At 38.3% G+C, this 14,528-nt stretch overlaps 1 protein-coding gene across 2 annotated transcripts in view; it reads left to right on the top strand.

The window, feature by feature from the left end:
• The window catches only part of LOC109042210 (metabotropic glycine receptor), a 437,874-nt gene that overhangs the window by 331,242 nt on the left and 92,104 nt on the right, over window positions 1-14,528 (top strand). The gene's annotated exons all lie outside the window — the stretch shown is intronic.

Below are 14,528 nucleotides of genomic sequence, written 5' to 3'. Positions count from 1 at the left end.
TCTTATTTGACTTTGAACTCAGAGCCGGTTATATCCTATCCCTTTGATTCAAATTTAATGAGGCAACTCGTGAGCCCTCAGAAAATAGTTGCTCGACGCGGGATTCTACTAATTATCCTATACGGTTAACTCTCAGGAAAGTTATCTTGAGGAGTAAAAGACGATAATAAAATTTTAGCGATTTGGAGTTAATCGATCAATATTTCAAGCTCATCAATTCAGTGCGACTATTGAGTTGTTCATGATAATAATTATTATTCCACATGTCGTCGGCAAATAGTCAAATATTTTCAGTCGGATTGAAATACTGAGTGTGTATTACTTTTACACCTGTTTTTCTCCACGGAACAAAAAGTGTCAGTGGTTTGCCCCTATAAAATTGTGATACAACTCCAATCCGTCGGATGATATGGACATTTTCAATTGATTTTGGTAGTACTGTAACTCATGATGGGATAGTACAGCGACATTTGGGTCAGTAACCTAATTTATTGAGGTACTACCACAATCATCAGAGACAAGAAACCTTCCACTAGTATGTTGGCCATGGTGGAAGCTTTTACTTTCTGGACTTCAGCATTCTCCTGTTGACTTACCTACATGGTTGATGGTCAACATAACGTGTTGGCAGTTCCGTTTTGCAAACAAGCCGAAAATGGCCGAAGTTTGGGAAACTTGTTTGGCTCATGACGTCACCCGAAGCTCATCAGCCACCATGTATGAAATTAGGATGATGACTGCTGCTCCCTTATAATTGTCCATAAGAAATTGTTGACTTCCCGAAAGTAAAAGCTTCCACTTGTCGCCAAGAGGCCAGTGGAGGGTCTCTTGTCTCTGACCACAATTCATTGGGAATGTTCATGTTGGGACCTAACCTCTACCTGTTTTTTTTCCGTGTCGGAGAAAAAATGTCTCTCAGCATGCTCATTTACTGGCCTCTTCACTAACAAGTTGATTTTGGAAATTTTTATCATATTAAAGGTGTTTAATTTGAATTTTTGAAGAAAAGCAGCGTTTTGTAATGTTTTAATTCTTTATATACCCTCACTGGAAAAAAAACACACACACATTGGATCTAGAGTCCAGATTCTTAAAAACATCGACAAGAAAAAATACTCTTCATTCAATCGGATTTTTGCTTAAATCAAGAACCAAGCTTCTTAATTTGAGCGGATTTCCTTTTGATTCAAGCAAAAATCTGATTGAATCAGGAGTATTTTTTCTTTTCAATGTTTGCAAGAGTCTGGACTCTAGATCCGATGTGTTTTTTTTCCAGTGCTGTCCGGGGGTCTTTTGAATCTATTTGGCAGCGCAGTGTAATAAGGCGCCCTAAAAAGGCGTCGCACGACTAGGGAGTAGCCATAATACGTTCAGAACGCCTCTCTCCACCAACTAACACGGCGCATCCGGCCTGCTCCTTTTTCAACCCCTTCCTCCCATTCCCGGATTCGCACAAGAACCTCGGACTCATAACTATGGACCTCAGGTGTGCAAGTACGGCTTTTTAACACAGATGTGCTTCAAGCATATCCATGAGATGTACTCTCCTTTCGGCCGATTTGCGGAACTCAGCGCAACGCGCTACATTGCCAAGTAGGGATACCATTATAAAATTGGTATAGTCCTGTACAAATTAACTACATTTAGCAATGGGGAACTACAATTTCTAGCTCATCTTGTAGGGAAACTAAAGCTATACATACGTTGTTTCTAAACTGAGCCGGAAATTGTAGTTCTTAATTGCAAAATGTAGTCCAAATGGGGCACTAGACGAAGCAAGAAATCGAACACCGCAGCACATGATTTCTCATCCACTAAGTGGTTTCAAAATTTCCAAGGAAACATCCGGATCCGCAGAAACATTCTTTTGGAAAATTTAATTTTTTTAGATCTATTCTCGAGCCATTTTTTTCCATTTTAATAAATTTTGGCGTGTCTCTAACTTTTTATCGACCCTCCAACAATCTCAAACCACTCATCACTACGACCTCATACGCGACTCCCTTGCACTCAGAATCAGTCACTTCCGTTCATTTGGAGGATCGTGCAACGTAAGAGAAAGACCTCAGCGAGGGTTTTTCACTAATTACTCCCACTGAATGTTTGTCAAAAATAGAAAGCGTGAAAAGAGAGGAATTGTAGGAGGATGGAGGAAAAGGGCCACGACAGTCCTAAGTAATTAATTGCGATCTTAAGAAATTGGGATCTGACACGCTACCGCCTATTTATTCTAGAGGAGCACTTGTTGAATAGAGTGTCTAATCATTTCTAAGTTCTCCTCCTTAATGACTGTCTTTTTTGAACCGCCCCATCAGAAGTTCATCACGCGATTCAGACTTGAATGATTACGACTGTAGGTGTTTCACAGGCTGTCACCGATATAATTAAGAAAACTTTGACCGTCGCTATGATTAATAACAGAGACGTCTCTTTCTTGCATTTACAGAAATTCTGGCATGGCTTTTGGGTCGTCTGAAGTTTATTATTTTGAAACGCCTGGAGTCAGAATTGTCTGATGACTGTTTGGACTGCAGCATTTCGCAAGAAGGAACTATCAGAATTTCAATTTAGGAAAGACTGTCATACTTCTCATTTTATCTTGCAAGAGAATAACTCGAACATTCAAAAAATTTCCATTTCCACAAAAAGAAAGAGGAGGAAGAAGAAAATAGAAAATATCCGATAAATTCCATTTATATTGATCTGTTTTCAGCCAAATAATTGGTTACCAAGAAGTTGTCTCTGAAAAATAGTGCAACACTAGGGATCCCCTATCGCTGAACGTGATCAATGTTTTCCTACATTTCAAAAGCTCAGAAAATAAATCTTGGTTTATTTGAAATTAGTTCTTGAATTTTTATAAAATGGGACTACATTTTGCAATGATAAACTACTTTTCCCGGTTTATTTTAGATAAAACTTATGTGCCATCTGTTTCTCCATGCAGATATATGTTTTTTTAATGAGCCAGAAAAGTAGTACCTCATCATTGAAAAATGAAGTTTAACTTTCATTTGTGTGCATACCGCCTCGATTATCTCACTTATACGCGTTTATTTTTCACCTTTTTGTCGTTATAATCGCAGAACAGCTTTTTGAAAAAGCCTATTAATTTTTACATACAGTGATTAAGGAATACATATCGGATTACGTATGTATGCAGTTGTCACCTTTATAGCATTTCCAAGCGTTCTACGACACTCAACCGCCACTAGTAGTGGTCTTGCCAGAGTTCCAACTGCAAGTCTGACTCCTTTTATTCCTCGATTGTTGAACACTATCAATCTAAGATTTTGTGGCACGTCCTGTATGCTGATGATACGCTAATCGGATCAAGTTTTCTCAATAAAACGTAAAAAACCACACAAACAAACCCAACGTTCGGTCAAAAAACCAACATCTGTAACCTTCCAGGTTATTAGTAGATTCTCAAATTTTGACTCAAATATTTCAGTGGCGAGGTGTGAATGCTTGATTATCGATTTTTCTCCATTTGAAGGCATGGTAAAGACTCAATTGTTAAGATGCTCGCCGCGAACACCCTGTTTATCGATCCTTCTCCATAGGTTTAAATGGCAGATAAATCGATGTATCGCAAAGCACGCTACGGTATTGAACGATTTCCGCCTCGTCTACGTTACGTCATTTTAAAAAGGCAGTCTAACCGTTCGAAAGGATTTTAAAGAGCACCTATCCACAGCATGAATTCAGCGTGGAGATTCTGTTTCCGAGTCGCTCAATCCAGTTAGAGAGATCAATTTTCTTTACTGACGTTCTGTTTAAATTACAAGCGCGTTTGTTTACTCGGATGAAATGAATCACATTCTAACTGACTGCGGCCAATATAATCGCCGAGCCCTGCAACGTTCCCGCGGGATTTCGGGTGTTTATCCCGTAAAGGGCGGCAGGTGAAACTATTTTGATCCGACAAACGACCGGGAAAATAAGGCAATGAGCTGCAGCTATGTGTAGGTCTACCTGAAAATAATTCTTGGAACACGGAGATTTACTGGGGCGCGAGGAACCGCTGATCCGAGGGCGATTCCAGCCCGTTGAGCAAAAAACACGCAAACTCCGGTAAAGTCGCGGGCAGTTGAGCGGTTTTTTGTTTCGAGTGTCGCCGCAAACGGGCCTGTTCCAAGCCCGGCTTTTGAATCCATGCGAAGCGCGAAACATGTGCCGACATTAGCTTTAAGAAAATCGCCTCGCGATTGAAATTTATGGAATGTGCATACGGAGATATTTCTCTCCCCCGCACGATTTCAACATTCCGAGCCCAGCTGAATCTTTGTTTGCGCTCTATCGGCGTTGCCATATCGCCGAGGTATGCTTCGATTAAATTTTTAGAACGATGTGGCTAGAGTCCCTTTATATTCGTAGTTGACACATGTGGAATCCATTTTTGATCGGTCATCGTATTCACGGCTTCCATCTTAGAGATTATACATTTTTCCCGGCTGCAAAGATTATATAAGCTGGAATGGACCAAGGAATTAAGGGTACGGCAGGGAACAAACGGAATGTTATCAAGGAATGGATGAAAATACTTCGAGAGTGAGTTGATACATAATTACGAAAATCATGGAAAAACGTTACACACTGTATCATGTTTCTGACGGTTGGTAACACGACGACCTTAGATGTTTTGACCCTCCTTTGAAAGTAACTATAGAACCACACTGAAAAAAAAGTGTGGTAACATCTTCCATGAGTGTACTTGATTGTTTACATTGTGATACTATTTAGCGAAAATATAACCAGAATTATCGTAGTATTTGCCAGAACTTTGGTGGCACATACCATATGGCACATGCTACCACGGAGTTTGGTGTTTATTACCATACTCGCATCACTGTGTTACAGTATGGCATACTTTGAAAAAAGTGCAGGGTCTATCCTCAAATATTGTTGATCATAGTTAAAAGCCTGCCATGTGTGCAGTGACGAAAAACTCCAAATTGAGATAAAAAGATCGCATAAATGGTGACTGGAAACTGCCCCTAGACGCGGAAAATTTGAAAAAAACATGTCCCAAACAACGCAAACTGTGCACTAAGGAATGCATTTCAGACATGTTAAATGTGAGCATCTTAAGTTCCGTGCCCTTTTACTCATAAAAACTCTTTTCACACGGCCTGTGTCTCTGGCGTACAACATTCCCATTCTATAAAATAAATGCGTGGAAGGCTTGAGCCTCAAAGATTCCGTGTGTTATAGGACGTCCGGAAAGATGGAATCTATTCGGACGCAGATGCAGTTAATGAAAGTGTCGTGACAGTAAGGGTCTCATTGTCGAAGGAGGATCGGATATCAGTGCCACAGATCAAAAATTCAAGTCGGAAGTTAAAGGCGAGCCACCCCTCGGCAAAGCTGCGATACTTAACCCGCGCGGTGCCGGCTTTTCGGCTTGACCGCTTGCCAAGACGCGGCCCAAGGAGACCCCTCGAGAACGACTTCAGGAGATCATAAAAAAACACACACGGCAGTCGTCCCCCTTTATCATCGCCGCTGGAAAAATACCTCCCGGTTCCTGGAAGTTCTGGCACCACACGGCTCTTGGAGGCGATTAAAATGCAAATTTTCGCGATCGGAAGAAGCGGAGGGAACGAGACAATTTTGATGTCATGCGAGGAGATTGGATGATCCAGGGTGTCTGTCTACTAGTCCGGAATTTTTGAAAAGTCCGGAAAAAGTACTGATTTCTCACGGGCGGTCCGGAAGTACTTAAAAAGTGCGAGAATTCCGCAAGAAGGTCCGGGATTTTGTCCTTCATACCAAGCTTGTTTTTTTAATAAAGCCTGGGAGGTATGCGATTCCCTGCGCGTTGATTCTTAGAGTGTGGTATTTCCATGCAATAATATCACGATTGTGCAGTCGGTCAATCTTCAATCCATCAATGAAATTGTGTGTCCACGTCAATTTTGTCGTAATTCGAGTGAGGAACTCAAAATTTTGAAATTTCTTGAATTTCGTCAAATGAAGATACTGACAAAGTACTGAATTTTTATGTTGAGGAGGTCCCGAATTTCTTGGGAATGTAATGAAAAAGCACTGTACAAGAACTGATTTTGGGCCAGCCTGTTTTAGTAGGCCCCCTGAGATCGGCTCGGCAAGAAATGAATTTAGTAACTCCGGGAAGGAAGGCCGTGTGACTAACTTTTCGGAACAATCAAATTATTTGCATCGGTGTTGTATGTCATCATGGTGGCATCTTTGGTGCCACGCAACGTCATCAGATGTTTTTGCATATATCCGCGTTCGTATATGATTTCAATTATACTAGTACATCCGATCCTCTAGTCTGATTTCCATGCTTGTATGTCTATCGGCGGGTGCGTCAGTTTATTTATTAGTTTATATATTCTTTTAACCGAGAATATAAATTTATTTTATCATGTCGAGAAAAATTGCTGATAAAATAGTGATGTTCAAGAAAATTTACAGACCCGACAACTGTAGAATTTTCAGACACGTAACAGGAATATATGACATGTAAACATGCGGAGGAAAAATTCTGGTTAGTTTCCTCTCGAGAAGTCTAAAATAAGAGAGGAAGTTCTTAACTGAAGTGGATGTTTAAAAGGTGATGTGTGATTTTGACTAGCTGTAAGAGCCAGTTAGTAAGTCATTCTTTGAAACTTCCCCCAACCCTAAAACTTCTGTTAGTGCTTCTCTGAGGAAGGACATTTCAATGGAATTTACGAAAACTTTCAGCTTGAGAAAGTTTGAAGAGGTGATTCAATAACAAGTCTTAAACTTCGAGTGGCGATTTCTTCGCCTTGAATTACATGCAACGCATAGAAATCCCAACTTATCATGATCAGTTTTTTGTCACTTCCTGTAAAAAATAATAAACAATAAAATTAAATTTTCTTGACACGCTCAGTATAAATACGTAAATTGCATGTGATCATTCGAATATGAAGTCGAAACCTAATATTTTTAATTGTATCGACACTTGATAAGTACTTTAAGGGAGCCGTTTTTTTTCATTTTCGAAGTATTTCCATAAGACGGAAAAATGGGGAAGGAAATATAAGTTGGTGAGTAGGTTTTGAAAGTCATCGGACACAAAATTAGAAGCTTGAAAATAGTTAAACTAATTAAGTATGTTATTTTAAAAATTTGATGAATTTGTTTTTGATGATGGTTTTGTTGAATTACAGTCAATAATTGACGCTTACATCTTACATCTTCTCAGAAAAAAATTGATCCTTGCATTCGTAACCTGGAAACGTCGTATGTAAAAAATGCATTCCATCAATATTCGCAGTAAAAAAAATAAAGTTAGGTTGTACTAATCGACACCACTATTCGAGCTTCTGAGTTGTACTGAATCATAACCGATAAGTTGAAAGCGAATGTAATATCTACCTTTCGTACCTATTACTTTTACCACTTGCCAGCATTTTTCATTATCATGAGGAACAGCAAAATTACGATACCCTGATAAGGTTTACCCCTGATTTTCATTTAAAATCCATCAATTTCATTATAATTGAATCTATTCAAGAGAAGGACATTTTATCTCATTTTCCGAAACTTTTAGAAAGACGGTTCGTCTGAGGTTCATCGTAGCATGAACAACATTCAGTCTGGGAGAATACAGTGCTGCGCTTGAAAAATCCTTTAGTGGAATTAACTTCACCACAATTCGCGCCGTCAGCCCCGGTAAAAAGAAAACACGAATGGAAGCCTTATTTGCGTCGTTGTAATCGTCTTACTTGAATTAATTTACTTGATGAAGTAAGCCTAAAAATAATGATGTTATTCCTCATACACCGTCGAAGAATTCGCTACTTCTCTTCGTATTTCTGCGTATTTTTTTTGCGAGGCATGAGAATCAAACAGTGTCTCAAATTAAACTAATTTGTTTAAGCTAAAGTGGAAGTTCTGATAAAATCAGAAAATATCATTTCATTTTGCCCTTCCGGCAATGCCAAAATCCTTTTAATGAAAATGATTTTTTTCTATAATTAAATTCATCGAATCATTTTAAGTATATTTTAGGTGGGAAGCTTAATTTGACTCAAAAGTATTGCTTCGTGGGTTTCATACTTTCATATTCAAACGACAAGTCTTATTTTTCTCATTTCCTGAGAAAGAAAAAAAATGAAAAAAAAAGTCACAGGTATCGTTAATTAAAAGAAAAGGGAATGAGGTAGAAAAAAATACGCATAAAAGGATCACAAAACATGAAACTCATTAGATTTTAGAGAAAACCAGCGGAAAAGGCAAGCGATTTTTTTCTTTTTCATTTTTCTTTTTTAGTTTCCAGGTTGATTTTATTACCGCAGACCGAGTCTCTCCCCGAGTTTCTCCGAGAAATGACCTTGCTGCACCCTGTCCCTCGATCATTACCGATTATCATTGAACCTAAGATTTTCCCCACAAGTTCATAATGAGTTTTATATTACACCCCCACAGTTTTTTTTTTTAATAGCAGTACCGATACATGCTACGGTGGAGAAGCTCTGGACTTTCGTATTTTATTCTGCCTACAGAGCATAATTCCGAACGGAATTTAGTCACCGCGTGCTTTCAGTTTCCCCTCGATTTTGCAATTTTAAACACTCGATAAAGCAATTTCGCTACCCTCTTTCGAGGGGACAGTCTGAGGCTTAACTTTACAAAATAAATAGGCGGCTCAGCGTTGAAAATTCACCCCATTATTTGTCAACGAACACCTAAATTTATCACTCTGACTGTCAAGTGTACAGGGGATCGTGGTGATTTTTAGGTTTCCTTTATCATTATTTTTTCAGTGGCAAAGGCGATTATGCCTCCTTATCTAAAATTAATCCATTCCAAATGAAGTGGCCGTATGTCAATGCTTCCGATTAAAATACGTAAAGAACCGTTAAAGCTCCATAAATGACGCCTTTTGGGCGTGAGGAGGTACTCCGACTACTCTGGTCTTTTGGCTCAGATGACCAAAGTTTTATTTTCTCCTTGTACTCGTTCGGTGCGTTACAAGGTAGAGGGAGGCAAAAGTTACGCACCAATTTTTTTTTTTTTTTTTTTTTTTTTTTTTTTTTTTTTTTTTGGCAATAGGCAATAGGACAGTATTTTATGATTGTATAATGTTGATGATTATTTTTAATTCATGTTGTACAGACAAGAAAAATAATAAGAATTGCAAGCGAGTAAAAAAAAATAGAAACTTGGGTCACATTGAATTTTTTGGCGTTTTCAAGTGATGTGAAGTGTTATAGTATAGGTGACAAGTGAAGTGTTATACTTCCGTATTATCCAAAAGATTGCATAATACCTTTTACAAACACAGCCCCGTTTTTATGAGACCCTACAAAAATGTATCATTAATTCATAATCATTCCATCCATCATTATCTCATGCCATCTTGAACAGCGTTGATCCAAGTAAAAGGGTAATTTTGATGCTTACAAAGGAACTGTATGTGCCATAGCATTGTAACGCATCTTTTGTTTTTTTACCTAATTTTGTCCATTAATAGGTTTTGCCTAATTACGTCTGCTCCTAGTTACTTAATGGAAAAAGATCTAAATTCTAGAGGCCAGTGCATAATAAGAAGAAAACAGAATGAGGGGCAAGGAGAAGGGTAAAAAACCAGAAAAAGTGGCTTACATAATCTGCCTTGCTAAAGAAGAACGCCGTATGAACATTCGAGAGTCGCCACATTTCCTTCTATAAGATGTTCTTTTTCGAAGAAACTTCTTGAATATTTTCCCTTGAAATTTCAGGACTTTTCGGTGGAATAGCCAGGAAAATTATCTGAAAAATTGGAAGAAAAATATCCATAAGCTGACCAGGAACTTTGTGTTTTATCAAGAAAAATTTGACAACGCCTGAAGATTCATACGGCGTCCCTTAGCACGGCAGTAATGTTGAGCGCCCGTCAAGAAGAGAGCGGCTTGACTCAAGATTAAACCCGAAACGAAACGGGCAAGATAACCGAAATCCATCCAAGAATCAAAACTTATTTTATTCCCTCTCCTTCCTCGATGGGGTGAGCTTATTTATATTTCCAAAGCTTGTTATCGCCATTGAAAACGAATTTTACTTGCTTACAAAGAGCCATTAGAACTGATGAGAAGAGTGGTGATTAAAAGAAATGCGAGGGGAGGAAGGAGGTCAGTCGGCGGAGAGAATGCGGAGAAAAGGGAAATAAATAAAATGAGCGGGTGAATTTATTAAATAAATAAAAATAGGTCGTCCAGAAGTAAACGGTCAGACCTGATTTAATCGAAAACACGTCGCTCTTCCGAGGATCCTTCAGAGTTTGCTGAAAAGAAAATTTTAGTAATATTCGTTTGATGTACCTTCTGAAGACGGGTAGCCAAAGGAAGCGGGGGCGGGGTGGGGTGGGAGGGGGTGGATCTGATATTAGCGATGGAGAGGGAATATTATATTTAAAGTTAGGGGGCGATAACGAGTCCATACTTATAAAATATCAATGAGAAAACTATAAGCGCAACGCAAACATTCGAGATAATTAGTGCGAAAAAAGGAAGCGTTGGATAGCAATAAAAAGCCAGTGTTACCCGTGTTGGAGTTCGGTTGACGTAGCCAAACCGTGCAATTAAATAATTTTTTTGTGCATCGGCGGTGAAACTGCAAAAATGCGTAACTCGGTCGCAAGGTTTCAAAATCACCTATCATACTTTATAATTTGGAAGAAGACCCAACCAACACTATGGATTGAAATTTTCACAGAATGTTCATCACACAGAGTGTAAAAATCACCGAAGTATTCGAGAAATGACGTTTAGTACTTTTCTACGTGGAAAATAAAGTATGATAGGAATTTTGCAATGCCGCAAACTGATACGCACATTTTTGCAGTTTCACCATCGAAATATTTTAATGGATTGCGTTGCTTCCCAGATGGAGGAACATAACTCCACTCATTGGTTGTGAAATTGACTCAAACTATAAATTTTTTAAGAAGAGGAGTACAGTGCCATTCTTTTTCAAAATGTTGTCGATATTTGGGTTTATCAGAAGAAAAATCGGTGAAAATTTCTATTACAAGTGCTACATTTAGTTTCCCGGTAAAAATATAATACACCCGTTGGATATTTTGAAACATTTGAAGTGCAGTTATGTTTTTTGTCAGAGAAACTATGATAAAAGTACAGGTACCTGCAATTAAACTTAAATTAAGTGAAACTCCAAATTAAAAACGGAAACTAGCGATGTGCTAAAAAAATATATGCCTGCTTCCAAGCAGCTCGTATTGCCGGAACAAGTCATTCAAAGCGGCCCAGTTAGAGTAAGAACGGAACAATGTAGGTAAAGGAAGTACGCTAATGCTATGCTTAAAACAAATGAGCAAGCCTACAGTGTCGGAGACAACTATTACTGTTTCCAAGCCGCTCTGATTGCCTACTCGGGACATTGAAGGCGAAATGGGCACCTTGAACACGGAATGATAAGAAAAGTTACAATGATCCACCAATGAGTGTTTAGTCAAGGAGTGAATGTTTCTAACTGCTATGATCATGAATCACTGCTTCAAAAGCAGTGATTCCGTATCCCACAGTAATGATCATAACTGTCTCCTGCTGTGCTAAAAATTGCATATTTTACAAACAACTCTTATTTAAGTTATAATTCTGCGGTGATTTTCAGTAGGAAGCATAAAATAGACACTGATAGGGTTATGTGCACTGAAAATTCTGATTTTAAGGTCGGCTTGGCAACCACACATTTGGTGCAAAACGATCTGTGTTTTTCCACAGGAGTCAAGTTAAAACTGAGGGGTTTCCTGAAGAACTCTACAGTATTCATCGTATTGACCGCAGAGCGGTTAAGTTGACTAAGGCATCCACGCGAATTGGAAATTTTAAAGAGATAAAATCTGACTTAAATTAAAACTGGCTCTGTAAGGCCAGTAAGAATTAGTTTTGAGGGTAGATGCATAATTTAGCACGATTGGTGTAGTTTACCGCTTTTGATAGACAAATATCATATAAACTTGTCTTGTTACCAAAACACAGAACAACCAAAATATAAATAAAACGGTTACCATTTGGTCCATCAACCAAGCCTTTTAGGTTGATCTAACCAAAAAAAAGATCAACTCGAAGTAACTCAAAGATACCATATAAACATGAAATTTTTTCAACTATGTGCGGATAAATGAGATCGTTAAACTCAATTTTTTAGGCTTCGAAAGGCACCGATAGATTAACTTTTTTTCTCTTTTTTTAAGGGTATAAGGGTAGGTTATTTAGTACTCAATCTCTTAAATACTCCCGGTCTCACAACTTAATGAGAAAGATTTAGAGATGAAGTCGTTTCAACGAAATTAACCTTTTTCTACAGCGATAGCGATGCACGACAATACTGCCTTTATAAACTAAAACGTCATAAGAACCTTCAGATGTTGCAAAATTTCCTTTAACAAAACCCGAATTCGCTGACAAACTCATGAATATTTTTCCTCAACATTTTCAGATAATTTTGTTCACTCTTTAAGCTGATGTTTCTGTAAATTTCAAAAAAAAAAAATATTAATAAATTTCCTCGAAAATAAATATTTTATCGAAAGAAATTTGGCAACCATCGAAAGTTCATACGCCGTTTTTCTTCAGCATAGCAGGATACAGGCGAGGTGTTCATCAGGCGCTTCAACACCTGTTCGCAAGGCTTAGTGTTAAGCCTGCCGATGGCCTTAAATCGCCTCGCCATCAATCATTTAATGCTCTGCCGCCCGAACTGTTGCTCTCGAAACGGCAGCTATTGGAGCCTCCGAATGGATGTTTAGGTTAAATTAATCGTAAGTTAAATTTTATCCTGGATCGAGGGGGAAAAAAGTTGTTGATCACGCTTTTCAATTTCCGCCTCCCAACTTGCCCGTTTACCGCCAACGGTGGACGTGTTCACGAATCGTTAAAATTGAGAGATAGTGCGTTTACCTTTTGAGCTTGAGATTCCTTGTGAAAAGATTGTTTGCACTGCAGAAGGGTAAAATTTATGTTAGACTGCACCAATTTTTTATTTCTCTCTATTGTATTTGTACACTTTAACTTGATTTTATCCCTTAAATGTTCCACAAATCGTCACTTCCTGGACAAAGGAACGTATCTCAATACCAAGGCTGCAACATTAACTCAAACATTTACATTTTTAGAGAATATACCTTTCCAATGTTTGTTCAAAAGTTTTCTAATTCTTGCCTGATATCAGAAAAATGTTCTTTCGAATTTTCAGTTCGAGAGGTTTATTATTTTCCTGGTAAAAATTCAATTTGCAAGGAAAAATTTTGCGACATTGAAATAAAGTTCCGTTCTCTCGGAAGAGAAATGATGAAATATTACATTCAATATGAATGAATCTCACTGACATGTCTTATTGAAAGTGTCCAGTGGTGTTGAAACACAGTGGTCTTGAATAAAAAAAAAATGCAACAAAAATTTACCCGAAAACGGTTTACAGGGGGTAAAACTTCGGTGCGTGTTGACTTAAAATCGTGAAAAATCAAAATCTTATATCAATCGTATTTCCGAGCTATCGGAATTTGAAATGGTCATGGATTTCAGTTTAGACAAGTTTTCTACTGATTTCGATCCGGTTTTTTATTTATATGTCCATTGACTTGGTGTCGATCGGTTCACGTTTTTATTTTCGTTCGATTCATGTCGATCGTATACATACACTCTCTCGTTGCATGTAGACTTCCTATTATAATCTCTTTTTTTTAAACTGAATAGTTCGCCTTCTACCGCGTCAGCAGCAATTAATGTTACGAATATGTTGTGCGTGCTGATTTCATCGCATTACATACCTGACTCTTTGAAGGCGTATTTTGTGTGAAAGCCATTCGCCTTCAGAAACGTCTGCAGCAATTGATGTTACAAATATGTTGTGCGGGCTGATTTCAGCTTATTACATACTCGAATCTCTGAAGGCGTTCTATGTGCACAAGTAGCTCTATCTGTCTGCGAATGATAGAAGTAGGGATTGACCAATTCATTCAATCTCACTTCTGTTGTTCTCCAACAGAGTGCTCTATTTTCGAACAAAAAACGCCTTCACAGAGTCAAGTATGTAATTTCCTGAAATCAGCACGCACAACATATTCGTAACATCAATTGCTGCAGACGCAGCTGAAGGCGAATTGTTCAGTCAAAACAAAGAGAACAATAGGAAGTCTGCATGCAACGAGAGGGAAGAGGGTGTATGTATTCGATCGACATGAGTCGAACGAAAAATTTAAACGTGAACTGATTGAAACCGGCTCAATGGACAAATAAATAAAAAAACGAATCAAAATCAGAAGAAAATTTGTATTTACTGTGGGAATTTCAAACTGCGGTAACTCGAAAATTAGATCAGCCAAGATTTTGGTTTTTCGCGATTTTAAGTCCACACGTACCGGATTCTTACCCCCTGCAAACCGCTTTTGGGTACATTTTTATAGCTTCTTCTTCTTCTTCTTCTTCTTTTTTTTGCTTCAAGGCCACTGTGGTAAAGCGATTACTGGCATTTTTGCGTGTTATTCATTATTTGAAACGCCGTAATGTGCTCTCGTGGAAAAAAAA

The sequence above is a fragment of the Bemisia tabaci genome, chromosome 5 (genome assembly GCF_918797505.1).
Source record: "Bemisia tabaci chromosome 5, PGI_BMITA_v3".
NCBI lineage: Eukaryota > Metazoa > Arthropoda > Insecta > Hemiptera > Aleyrodidae > Bemisia > Bemisia tabaci.
Note: the sequence above shows the minus strand (reverse complement) of the source record. Positions and strands in the feature narration are given on the sequence as shown.